Source organism: Arvicanthis niloticus, chromosome 7 (genome assembly GCF_011762505.2).
Source record: "Arvicanthis niloticus isolate mArvNil1 chromosome 7, mArvNil1.pat.X, whole genome shotgun sequence".
NCBI classification, from domain to species: domain Eukaryota; kingdom Metazoa; phylum Chordata; class Mammalia; order Rodentia; family Muridae; genus Arvicanthis; species Arvicanthis niloticus.
The window spans coordinates 5,961,202-5,974,461 of NC_047664.1; the positions used below are offsets into that span (position 1 = coordinate 5,961,202).

Here is a 13,260-nt window from a genome sequence, read left to right on the forward strand (position 1 = left end):
GCCCCATAAGGTCCTTCTTCCTAATGGTGACCTCTGCAGATGACTCCCTCACACTTCAGTCTGTGAGCTAGCTCTTGTCTACATTATTTTGTAGAACTTTCAGGTCTTTTGGGTTTAAATTTAAGATTAAAAGAATCCCACTGTCCCAGGACACATCCTGGGAGGGGCACATTCCTTAGACAGAGGACACTTGCTGGATTAGCATTCAGAAGAGGAAGGGAGAGGCTGATTAACATTCCTTGGACCACAGGGAAGAGAACCCACCTGTGGGTGGGGAAGGCCCAAAACACAGAGATGCATTCCAGGATGGGAGGTGGTCAGGAAGAAAGTAATGTGAGAATCTGTGTCATCTATAGACTGGACCTGAGAAGGTCAGGCTTTGTGGTCCTTTGTGGTTTCCCTCGTGTACTCAGTATAAAAACTGCTCCCAGTTTTTGTTCAGGGTTCTCTTGCTGGCATTCGAGAGTCCTGGTGAGCCACTATCATTAAACCTCATGTTGTTGCAGTGAATCCTCTGTCCCTGTGTGATTCTGGGTGATTGCCTATCCTGGTTTTAGATTTTACAGTCCAACAGTTTCACCCTACAATGTACACAGTAAATTGTTCCTCCTGTTCTGGTCTGAAGGCAGAAGCCATGCTCCACACGCAAGCACTTTTTCTTTTTTCTCTCCTCTCCTCTCCTCTCCTCTCCTCTCCTCTCCTCTCCTCTCCTCTCCTCTCCTCTCCTCTCCTCTCCTCTCCTCTCCTCTCCTCTCCCCTCCCCTCCCCTCCCCTCCCCTCCCCTCCCCTCCCCTCCCCTCCCCTCCCCTCCCCTCCCCTCCCCTCTCTTCTCTTCTCTTTTCTTTTTTTGCCAGTCAGTCTTATACTTTATTGTCATTGTCATCCCAGTCCTTGACTGCATACTTGTGCAGTGGATACAGCCGCTCCTTCCACTGCTGCTTCTTGGTATTCAGCTTCTCTTCCTGCTTGGTGAGCTGGAGTCGCATGGCTCTAGTCTTCATGGGTTGAAGATCCAGGGGCTTGTATTTCTTGCCCTTGTAGAATTTCCTGAGGTTTTCTTTTTGGGTCTGGTTAATGACAGTGAGGACACAGGTGATAGATTTGCGTGTGACTCGTATCTTGGAGAGCTTGGATGCGGCACCACTGTCACTTGGGCAATGCGAAGCTGGGAGAGTTCCACCTTCAGATCATTCCTTTGTTTCAACAGCTCCTCCTTCTTGCCATGCAGGTCCCAAGCCTTAATCTTGGCCATTGCTGTGTTGTTCGTGGCTGAGGCCGCCTGGTTCGAGAGTGCACTTTTACTTTCATTGCAAAGGACAGTTCATTACATGACTGAAATGAGTAATTTTAAAATGTTCTTTTGAACATACATACCTTTAACAATTGAATTTAGAGCCGGGTGGTGGTGGCACACACCTTTAATCCCAGCACGTGAGAGGCAGAGGCAGGCAGATTTCTGAGTTCGAGGCCAGCCTGGTCTACAGAGTGAGTTCCAGGATAGCCAGGGCTACACAGAGAAACCCTGTCTCGAAAAACCAAAAAAAAAAAAAAAAAAAAAAAAAAAATTGAATTTAGAAAGTTTAATGTAGAGGAAAGTAGGGTCATTGCCCTGTGGAGTATGAGACTGGGATCCAGGTGACAATATAGCTTGTCTCAGAAACAATTTTCTAAAAGGCTAAAGATGCAGCTGTTCAGAAATTATTGCACAGGTTTTTATATTTGTCAGATATACAGAGAAATATTGAAAGAATTTGCTTTCAGACACCCAACAACTGATATGCCCTTTACAACCTTTTTACAAGACAAAATTAACTCCATATGAATCATAACCAAAATATTAAATGCAAGAGAAGAGCATGTACACTGTCCTGTAGAAACTAAGCATGTCTGCCATTGGCATCCTGCCAGGGTTTTCTATACACAAGGCCCTGCACCAAATGCTTTTTGCAGATTCAGCTCAGAGAGTGAAGGAGTAGAAAAGCCAGAACAAGAAATGATGTGGGTAAATGATAAATGAAAAATACCATGTAACAAATTTGGGTGGATTGCATAAGGGAAGGCAGCTGTAAGCAGTGCATCCCATCACCTGGGCTCCCTGGTGATTTTGTCAGTCATAGACTATAACAGGTAGGGACTGAGGAATTCTGGGAGAGGCTGACAGGCTGGCCACATTTGATTTGTTAAGTAGAGACTTCTGCCATTTGTGCCAGTGTTTGAGACTTAACAATAAGGAGAAAGTATTAGTTTCAATGATTTAATTATATGTTGGGTGCCGACTTTTAGCAGAAAGCGGCTATCAGCTTTGCAGCCATCTTGAGCCATATACCCTGACATGAGACTTGGATTACAATAGCCTACAACAGCTGAGCACACTCTGATAACATCTTGCTTTGGATACCCAGGATTTTCCTTGGGTGTGTGAGATTAAAGGTGTGCGAGATTAAAGGTGTGTGACTTAAGAGTGTGACCTAGAGATCAGATTTAGAGACAAGACCTAAGGGCATGATTAAAGGTGTGACTTAGAGGCATGGCTTAGAAGTGAGACATATAAAAGGTAGAGGTAGATGGCAGAGAATCATACTCTTTAGAGAGACTCTTTAGAGAGTACAGCTGGGAAGGAGACTCTTTAGAGAGTACAGCTAGGAATGAGACTCTCCAGAGAGTACAACTAGGAACTAGGAGGAGTACAACTAGGAACTAGGAACTAGGAACTAGGAACTAGGAACTAGGAACTAGGAACTAGGAACTAGGAACTAGGAACTCAAGACTTGGGACTTGCACTAGGAAGAGAGACTGAAGAATAAATGGGATTGAATCACACTCTAGTAGTCTGGTCTCCATTCTTTGAGTCCGTCCTCACTCTCTCTCTTGCTGAACCCTGACCCGAGGACTGGAGCGGCAGCTTGGGCCGGGATACAGTGGCTGCCCCAGATGTGGGGCAGCCCGAGCCTCAACATTTTGCTCAGGTCGTAACAATTATAATATCAAAAATTACTTTAAAAAGTTGAAATGGGCTTAATGGTGGAAAATTATCCACGTATTACATATATGTACTAAAGCACACACCAGGTATTACTCAACACCTTTTCTCTCTGGACACCTCTCTTCCAGTTCCTCCTGATGCTTTCAGATCCAGTCTCGAACGATTCCAGATTTGTTTGTGTAAAAGCTGCACTTCTCCTGTAAATCTAAGAAGATATCTCCTTTATCTGTGGTAGTAAATCAAGGCCATGTCTGTTTTGGAGGACCACTTCTGCTGGAGACTCTACCTGATCTTGTAGGTCTCTGACAGACTGATAAACCATGTTGACATCTTCTATCAATTGTTGGGAACAATTTACTGTAAGTGTCCACAGCCATTCCAATGCTGACCAAGCCGGTGGCAAGTGCCCCAGATATTCTAAGTCCAATTCAGATGGGAATAAATTGAATGACTCTTTTATGTCTGGGAGAAAATGTATCAAAACTGGGCAAAGGGATGGGTTGATTCTCAGGAATGATTTCAACATCTGGTTAGAGTACTGCAGGAAAGCAAGACCCAGTCCAATTCACAGGGAGAAAGGATATGCCATATTATTTCTATACACAAAGCTTTACCTCTGCTCAAACATATAGAATCAGAAATATTAATAAAATAGCTGCAAGAGGCAAATGTTGCCAGTTCAAGATCCACATCAAAGGAATTATTTTTAAAGGGCTAAAGAAACATGTAGACACATTAAAAGTAGCACCTTAAAGGGTCTTAAATAACTTCAATTATCTTGTGAATCAAAAATCATGGAGTCATTGAATAAGGGGACCACCAAGGGCTAGAAGGCTCCCAATGTGAGACACAACCAGCAGTCACTGGCTAGGGAAGGATTGGTAGAATTTAGGGCTGCATGTGTAGCAGCAAGGATTTCAGTGGTTTGGGGGTCTATATCAATGCCTCTAAATTTTGGTAACAAGAGTGGATGATGGTGGAGGTGAGGCAGAAGACTACTAATTTGGGCTTGGATTTGTTCTTGTACCTACAAATTTCTAACTTGGTCATTAGGGCCTCCATCAGACACATGTATAGGGGCAGATTGTGGCCAACAAGTTGGTACACCCAGTGGCACAAAACGAGGCTTGTGCATAGTTTGGACTTGGGCCAAGTACCTGAGTACTGGAGGACCGACCTCCACCAAAAGTGTTTAGCTGTGTTTTATGGGGTCTGGCAGTGAAATAGGACATGCCATATTTAGTGCACTTGGTGAATGAGATATAACAGCTGGTGTGCATCTGATCTATAAAGAAGCAATTTCTGGGACAATGAGCATCTTGTGAAATGAGCAGGGGGTTTTGGTTTGGGCACACAGACCAAACTTTGGTACACTCCTTCCATTTGGGATCTGTGGAGCACCAAAAAGGCAGTCTTATCTCCACAGTCAATGGACTGGGTGTTGTCTGAGGGAAAAAGCCTACTGCCTTCTCTGCAGTCACAGGGGTTACCATACAGTGCAACCAGAAGTTGATGTCTATCAATCAGCTGATCGAAGCTGCCTTCGACCTTCATCAACATCAGTAGCAATTTGAAGAGAATAGGTACCTTCATTCTCTTTTGGTGTCTCTATAAGGGAAAAGGAACAAATCTCAGGGCGACTTTTCCCTGGATTACCAATTATCATCAATGGTCTTGGTATGGGGATCTATCTTTGAATGAGCATCTATTTGTTTCACTAATCTTTCTGGCAGCCATCTAGCCATGCCTTCTTTGGTATCCAACAGACATGCCAATCCTCGGCCCCATATGAGAACTGGGTCTGGGCCATTCCATTTAAAGGTAAGAGGGTCCTTCCACATAACTGTGGCATAATTTTTATTAGTCTCAGGGTGCCAAAGGTGATTGGCAACAGATTTGCCATGAACGTTCAGATTTTGAAAATTGAGAACAAACAAGGCATAATAGAGAATATTTTAGAGGGTTTTTTTCTGGGGATATAACTCTCTCTTCTTTAACTTATGTAGAGTATTTTTGATAGTATGGTGGGCACATTCAACAGTGCCTTGTCCCTGGGGATTGTAGGGAATGCCAGTAATATGTCTGATTTGTAACTGGCAGCAAAACTCTTGAAAATTTTTCCCAGTGTAGCCAGGACCATTATCAGTCTTAATAATTTTAGACTTACCCATGATGGAGAGACAATTTAAAGCATGGGCTATAACATTTTTAGAAGCCTCTCCAGTATGTAAAAATAAATATACTAAAGGTATCTATGGTCACATGAAGATATTTAAGATTGCCAAGTCCAGGAAGATGTGTGCCATCCATTTGCCATATTTCATTTGGAACCAAACCTCTGGGACTAATGCCCAGGTGGGGAGTGGACAAAAGTGTGACACAGGCAGGGCATTGTTTAACAATTTGGCATACCTGTTCACGGGTAATCTTAAAAAGTAGGCAAAGGGTCTGGGCATTTAAATGATGTAGGCCATGACTCTTCTCTGCTACTGAGCCTATCAACACCAGGAAGGTCCAGTGGGTGGCAGCATCTGCACAGACATTTCCTCTAGAAAGAAGTACAGGCAGATCATAGGCACTGGATGTCCAATAAAGAAGGGGTGGCATCTATTTTTGGAGCTGAAGTAAAAGAAGGGTGGTATTTGTGGAAGGTCTAACATAAGGGACCGTCTCAAGAATGGGAACAGAATGAGCAATATAGGCACTGTCAGTATACAAATTAAAGAAACGATCTATCAGTAATTGAAAAACCTTTATTACTGCAAAAGTTGGGTCAATTTAAAGGGGGAAAAATAGGAATAGCCTGTCTATCTATAACACAAGCTTCTATTCCATTAGAGGAGCCATCAGTAAACACCAAGCAAGTGTTTGGTATTGGTTGAAGGAAGGTAAATTTTGGAAAAACAAAAGGATAAATTTTAGCAAATTGAAGCAATTTATCAGCAGGATAATAGTTATCAATTATTCCCAAAAAGGAGGAGCAAACTATGGGCCACTCATCTGTGGTTTGCATGAGCCAATCTAGTTGATTTTTAGAATACGACATAATTATTTTATCAGGATCTTTACCAACAAACTGGCAACTCTGTTCACATCCCAAAAGAATAAGCTTAGCAACCAAGGATGTATAAGGGGCAAGTACATTACAGGGTGGAAGCTGAGAGGTGGACCCAGAGGAAAAGGCCACGCTGCCAAAACAACCCGGTAGGTGTATGAGAAGTGGCACAAATAATAAACAAAAGGGGCTCCTCATAGGAGACAAAGGTAACCTGATTTTGAATGGCTAATTCAACAACACATAAAGCATCAATTGCTACAGGAGTTAGGGAACGACGGGAGGAGGAATTAGGATCTCCTTTGAGGGTATCAAAAAGAGGTTTAAGTTCTCCAGTGGTAAGTTTAAGATAAGGCCTAATCCAATTGACGTCTCCCAGAAGTTTCTGAAAGTCATTTAGGGTTCTTAAATGATCTGTTTTTAACTGAATCTTGTTTTTTTAAAAGAGGGCTGACATTTTATTAAAAATGTTGGTTCTAACCGCTTTTCTTTTTTTCCCCTCTTTTATTGGATATTATATTTACATTTCAAATTTTATCGCCTTACCGCATTCCCCCCCACCTCCTAGGAACCCCTTATCCCATCCCCCCTCCTCCTGCTTCTATGAGGGTGTTTACCCACCTACCCCCACCCTCAGATTACTCCCCCCCCCAGTGCTCAGCCTTCAAGGTACCATTGACCTCATCTCCCACCTATGCCCAACAAGGCCATCCTCCCCTACATGTACAGCTGGAGTCATGTGGCTCTCCATATGTGCTCCTAGGCTGGTGGTTTAGACTCTGGGGAGCTCTGGCTGGTTGGTATTGTTGCTCTCCTCATGAGGCCACCAACCCTTTAGGCTCCTTAAGTTTACTCTCTAACTTCTCCATTGGGAACCTTTGATCAGATTAATGGTTAGCTGTGAGTATCTGCCTCTGGGTATGTCAGACTCTGGGGGACCACTAATGAGACAGCCTTATCAGGCTGCTGTCAGCTTTCCCTTCCTGACATCCATATCAGCGTCTATTTTTGGTGACTGCACATAGAATGAATACCCAGGTGGAATGGTCTCCATATAACCTCTCCTTCAGACTCTGTCCCACACTTTGTCTCCATATTTGCTCCCTTGAGTATTTAGTTACTCCTTCTAAGAAAGACCTAGGCATCCTCACTTGTTCTTTCTTCTTCATGAGCTTCATGTCATCTGGTAGTTGAATCTTTGTTGTTTCAAAATTTGGGCTAATCTCTGCTTATCAGTGAGTAAATACCATGTGTGTTCTTTTGTGATTGGGTTACCTCACTCAGGATGATATTTTCTAGTTCCATCCATTTACCTAAGAATTTCTCAAATTCATTATTTTTAATAGCTGCGTAATATTCCATTGGGTAAATGTACCACATTTTTGTATCCATTCCTCTGTTGAAGGGCATCTGGGATCTTTCCAGCTTTTGGCTATTATAAATAGGGCTGCTATGAACATAGTGGAGCATATGCCTTTGTTATATGTTGGGGCATTTTCTGGGTATATGCCCAGGAGTGGTATAGCTGGGTCCTCAGGTAGTGCTATGTCCAATTTTCTGAGGAACCGCCAGACTGACTTCCAGAGTGGTTGTACCAGTTTGCAACCCCACCAACAATGAAGGAGTGTTCCTCTTTCTTCACATCCCTGCCAGCATCTACTATCACCTGAATTTTTGATCTTAGCTATTCTGACTGGTGTCAGGTGGTATCTCAGTGTTGTTTTGATTTGCATTTCCCTGATGACTAAGGATGTTGAACATTTCTTAAGGTGCTTCTCAGCCATTCGAGTTTCCTCAGTTGAGAATTCTTTGTTTAGCTCTGTACCCCATTTTTTAATGGGGTTATTTTGTTGTTTGGTGTCTAATTTCTTGAGTTCTTTGTATATATTCGATATTAGCCCTCTATCAGATGTAGGATTGGTAATGATCTTTTCCAAATCTGTTGGTTGCCCTTTTGTCTTGTTGATAGTGTCCTTTGCCTTACAGAAGCTTTGCAATTTGATGAGGTCCCATTTGTCTATTCTTGATCTTAGAGCATAAGCCATTGGTGTTCTGTTCAGGAACTTTTCCCCTGTGCCTAGGTATTCGAGGGTCTTCCCCAACTTCTCTTCTATTAGTTTCAGTGTATCTGGCTTTATGTGAAGGTCCTTTATCCACTTGGAGTTGAGATTTGTACAAGGGGATAAGAAAGGATTAATTTGAATCCTTCTACATGTTGACTTCCAGTTGAGCCAGCACCACTTGTTGAAAATGCTGTCCTTCTTCCACTGGATGGTTTTAGCTCCCTTGTTAAAGATCAAGTGACCATAGGTGTGCAGGTTCATTTCTGGGTCTTCAATTATATTCCATTGATCTTACTGTCTATCTCTGTACCAATACCATGCAGTTTTTATCACTACTGCTCTGTAGTACAGTTTGAGGTCAGGGATGGTGATGCCCCCAGAAGTTCTTTTATTGTTGAGAATAGTTCTCACTATCCTAGATTTTTTGTTATTCCAAATGAATTTGTAGATTGCTCTTTCTATCTCTTTGAAGAATTGATTTGGAATTTTGATGGGTATTGCATTGAATCTGTAGATTGCTTTTGGCAGGATGGCCATTTTTACTAAGTTAACCCTGCCAATCCAGGAGCATGGGAGATCTTTCCATCTTCTGAGATCTTCTTCAATTTCTTTCTTCAGAGACTTGAAGTTCTTGTCATACAGATCTTTCACTTGCTTGGTTAAATTCACTCCAAGATATTTTATTTTATTTGTGGCTATTGTGAAGGGTGTCATTTCCCTAATTTCTTTCTCAGCCTGTTTATCCTTTGAATAGAGGAAGGCTACTGATTTGTTTGAGTTGATTTTATATCCACCCACTTTGCTGAAGTGGTTTATCAGGTTTAGGAGTTCTCTGGTGGAAGTTTTAGGGTCACTTAAGTATACTATCATATCATCTGCAAATAGTGAAATTTTGACTTCTTCCTTTCCTATCTGTATCCCTTTGACTTCCTTTTGTTGTTTAATTGCTCTAGCTAGGACTTCCAATACTATATTGAATAGGTAGGATGAGAGTGGGCAGCCTTGTCTAGTCCCTGATCTTAGTGGGATTGCTTCAAGTTTTTCTCCATTTAGTTTGATGTTGGCTACTGGCTTGCTGTATATTGCTTTTACTATGTTTAGGTATGGACCTTGAATTCCTGATCTTTCCAAGACTTTTAACATGAAGGGATGTTGAATTTTGTCAAATGCTTTCTCAGTGTCTAGTGAGATGACCATGTGGTATTTTTCTTTAAGTTTATTTATGTAGTGGATTACATTGATGGATTTCCAAATATTGAACCATCCTGGGATAAAGCCTACTTGATCTTGATGGATAATTGTTTTGATGTGTTGTTGGATTCGGTTTGTGAGAATTTTATTGAGTATTTTTGCATCAATATTCATAAGTGAGATTCGTCTGTAGTTCTCTTTCTTTGTTGGGTCTTTCTGTGGTTTAGGTATGAGTGTAATGGTAGCTTCATAGAACGAATTGGGTAGTGTTCCTTCTGTTTCTATTCGATGGAATAGCTTGAAGAGGATTGGTATTAGGTCTTCCTTGAAGGTCTGAAAGAATTCTGCACTGAAACCATCTAGCCCCGGACATTTTTTGGTGGGAAGATTTTTAATGACTGTGTCTATTTCTTTAGGCGTTATGGGACTGTTTAGATGGTTTATCTGCTCCTCGTTTAACTTTGGTACCTGGTATCTATCTAGAAAATTGTCCATTTTCTCCAGATTTTCTAATTGTGTTGAGTATAGACCTTTATAGTAGGATCTGACAACTTTTTAAATTTCCTCTGTTTCTGTTGTTATGTCTCCCTTTTCAGTTCTGATTTTATTAATTTGAATGCTGTCTCTGCGCCCTTTGGTTAGTCTGGCTAAGGGTTTGTCTATCTTGTTGATTTTCTCAAAGAACCAGCTCCTGGTTTTGTTGATATTTTGTATAGTTCTTTTTGTTTCAGCTTGGTTGATTTCAGCCCTGAGTTTGATTATTTCCTGCTGTCTACTCCTCTTGGGTATATTAGCTTCTTTTTGTTCTAACGCTTTCAGGTTTGCTGTCAAGTTGTTAATGTACGCTCTTTCCAATTTCTTTTTGTGGGCACTTAGAGCTATGATTTTTCCTCTTAGTACAGCTTTCAGTGAGTCCCACAAGTTTTGATATGATGTGTCCTCATTTTCATTTAAATCTAAGAAGTCTTTAATTTCTTTCATTATTTCTTCCTTGACCAAGTTATCATTGAGTAGAGCATTGTTCAGTTTCCAAGTGTATGTCGGTTTTCTATTGTTTTTGTCCATGTCAAAGACAAGTCTTAGTCCATGGTGGTATGATAAGGTACTAGGGATTATTTCAATCTTTTTGTATCTGTTGAGGCCTGTTTTGTGACCAATTATATGGTCTATTTTCGAGAAGGTACCATGAGGTGCTGAAAAGAAGGTATATTCTTTTTTTTTAGGATGAAATGTTCTATAGATGTCAGTTAAGTCCAATTGGTTCATAACTTCTGTTAGTTTCATTGTGTCTCAATTTAGTTTCTGTTTCCATGATCTGTCCATAGCTGAGAGTGGACCCTATCTCCAGGGTCTGAGGCCAGGTCTGCAGTTGTGTGGACCCTGGATCCCGCCTGAGACATACTGGAAGGTCCACTCAACCCAGAGCCACAGAGGAACAACTGAACTCAGAGTGTCAGACAACATATCCTGAGATATCTAAGAGGAGACACTGCACCCAGAACAGCAGACATCTAGCTGGACTGCTACGTTGGAGGCACCATACCCTGAGGCATCCTAGAGATACCACTGTAATCAGGGCAGCTGGAAAAAAATCAGAGAGACATCTGGACTCCTAGAAGACCAAACACAAGCGAGACAACTGGAAAGACAGGCTTCAATCAGAGACAGAAGTACAGGTAGCACTAGAATTAACCAGATGGCAAAAGGCAGGCGCAAGAACATAAGCAACAGAAACCAAAGTTACATGGCATCATCAGAACCCAGTTCCCCCATCATAGCAAGCCCTGAACACCCCATCAAACCAGAAAAGCAGGATTCAGAATTAAAATCACTTCTCATGATGATGATAGAGGACTTTAAGAAAGACATAAATAACACTCTCAAAGAACAGATAGAAACCCTTAAAAAGGAAACACAAAAATCCCTTAAGGAATTGCAAGAAAATGCAACCAAACAGGAGAAGAAATTAAACAAAACCATGCAGGATCTAAAAATGGAAGTAGAAACAATAAAGAAATCACAAAGGGAGAACACCCTGGAGATAGAAAACTAAAAAAAAAAAACGATCAGGAGTCATAGACACACGTATTACCAACAGAATACAAGAGATGGAAGAGAGAATCTCATGTGCAGAAGATACCATGGAAAACCTTGACACAACTGTCAAAGAAAATGCAAAATACAAAAAGCTACTAACCCAAAATATACAAGAAATCCAAGACACAATGAGAAGGCCAAACCTAAGGATAATAGGAATAGATGAGGGGGAAGACCCCAAACTTAAAGGACCAGTAAATATCCTCAACAAAATTATAGAGGAAAACTTCCCTAACCTAAAGAAAGAGCTGTCCATAAATATACAAGAAGCCTACAGAACTCCAAATAGTTTAGACCAGAAAAGAAATACTTCCTGCCACATAATAGTCAAAACATCAAATGTACAAAACAAAGAAAAAATACTAAAAGCAGTAAGGGAAAAAGGCAAAGTAACATATAAAGCCAGACCTATAAGAATTACACCAGACTTCTCACCAGAGACCATAAAAGCCAGAAGATCCTGGACCGATATTATACAGGCCCTAAAAGAACATAAATGTCAGCCCAGACTACTATACCCAGCAAAACTGTCAATCATTATTGATGGAGAAACCAAAATATTCCATGACAAATCCAAATTTACACAGTATCTCAACTCAAATCCAGCACTTCAAAGAATAATTGATGGAAAACTCCATCACAAGGAGGGAAACTACAACCTAGAAAAAGCAGGAAAGTAATCTTCCAAAAACCGTAAAAGAAGGTAGCTACACAAACATATCTCCACTGACAATAACAAAAATAACAGGAAACAACACTCATTTTTCCTTAATATCTTTTAATATCAATGGACTCAATTCTCCAGTAAAAAGACATAGACTATCAGACTGGACACGTAAACAGGACCCAACATTTTGCTGCATTCAGGAAACGCACCTCTGTGGAAAGGACAGACACTACCTCAGAGTAAAAGGTTGGAAAACAATCTTCCAAGCAAATGGTCCCAAAAAACAAGCTGGAGTAGCGATTCTAATATCAAATAAAATCAGTTTTCAACCAGAAGTAATCAAAAAAGATAAAGAAGGACACTTCATATTCATGAAAGGAAAAATGTACCAAGAGGAACTTGCAATTCTCAACATCTTTGCCCCAAATGTAAGGGCACCCACATACATAAAAGACATTTTACTAAAACTTAAAGCATACATTGCACCCTACACAATAATAGTGGGAGATTTCAACACCCCACTCTCAGCTATGGACAGATCATGGAAACAGAAACTAAATCGAGACACAATGAAACTAACAGAAGTTATGAACCAATTGGACTTAACTGACATCTATAGAACATTTCATCCTAAAAAAAAAGAATATACTTTCTTTTCAGCACCTCATGGTACCTTCTCGAAAATAGACCATATAATTGGTCACAAAACAGGCCTCAACAGATACAAAAAGATTGAAATAATCCCTAGTACCTTATCATACCACCATGGACTAAGACTTGTCTTTGACATGGACAAAAACAACAGAAAACCGACATACACTTGGAAACTGAACAATGCTCTACTCAATGATAACTTGGTCAAGGAAGAAATAATGAAAGAAATTAAAGACTTTTTAGATTTAAATGAAAATGAGGACACATCATATCAAAACATGTGGGACTCACTGAAAGCTGTACTAAGAGGAAAAATCATAGCTCTAAGTGCCCACAAAAAGAAAGTGGAAAGAGCGTACATTAACAACTTGACAGCAAACCTGAAAGCATTAGAACAAAAAGAAGCTAGTATACCCAAGAGGAGTAGACAGCAGGAAATAATCAAACTCAGGGCTGAAATCAACCAAGCTGAAACAAAAAGAACTATACAAAATATCAACAAAACCAGGAGCTGGTTCTTTGAGAAAATCAACAAGATAGACAAACCCTT

General features: G+C 40.8%; 1 pseudogene; it reads right to left on the reverse strand.

The window, feature by feature from the left end:
- Nucleotides 1-860: 860 nt before the first annotated feature.
- LOC117712725 (large ribosomal subunit protein uL29 pseudogene) lies at nt 861-1,252 on the reverse strand (annotated as a pseudogene).
- Between the last annotated feature and the right edge of the window lie 12,008 nt (nt 1,253-13,260).